This window comes from Octopus bimaculoides, chromosome 28, assembly GCF_001194135.2.
Source record: "Octopus bimaculoides isolate UCB-OBI-ISO-001 chromosome 28, ASM119413v2, whole genome shotgun sequence".
Lineage (NCBI taxonomy): Eukaryota > Metazoa > Mollusca > Cephalopoda > Octopoda > Octopodidae > Octopus > Octopus bimaculoides.
The window spans coordinates 617,889-618,310 of record NC_069008.1 but is presented as its reverse complement, the minus strand read 5'-3'; the positions used below and the strand labels follow the sequence as shown (position 1 = coordinate 618,310).

The following is a 422-nucleotide window of genomic DNA, read 5'->3' as shown; positions in this document are numbered from 1 at the left end:
GACACATCTAGTAATGTATTCCTAGGTACACTATGCCTGAATAAAAGACAGGATGGTCACAGCTGGAACGTCTTTGATCATAGGACTGCTGGGTCAGGACTGACCAAGGGTTAAACAGCAACAAGGACACATTAGATAATGTAGTCCTTGATACACTATGTCCAAATAAAAGACAGGATGGTCACAGCTGGAACGTCTTTGGTCATAGGTCTACTGGATCAGGACTGACCAAGGGTTAAACAGCAACAAGGACACATTAGATAATGTAGTCCTTGATACACTATGTCCAAATAAAAGACAGGATGGTCACAGCTGGAACGTCTTTGATCATAGGTCTACTGGATCAGGACTGACCCAGGGTTAAACAACATCGAGGAAGGGACACATTAGCTGATGCAGTTCTAGATACACCATGCCAGTAT

At 43.4% G+C, this 422-nt stretch overlaps 1 protein-coding gene across 1 annotated transcript in view; it reads right to left on the bottom strand.

The window, feature by feature from the left end:
* Window positions 1–422, bottom strand: part of LOC106872572 (eIF-2-alpha kinase activator GCN1) — a 45,565-nt gene that overhangs the window by 12,290 nt on the left and 32,853 nt on the right. The window lies entirely within an intron of this gene.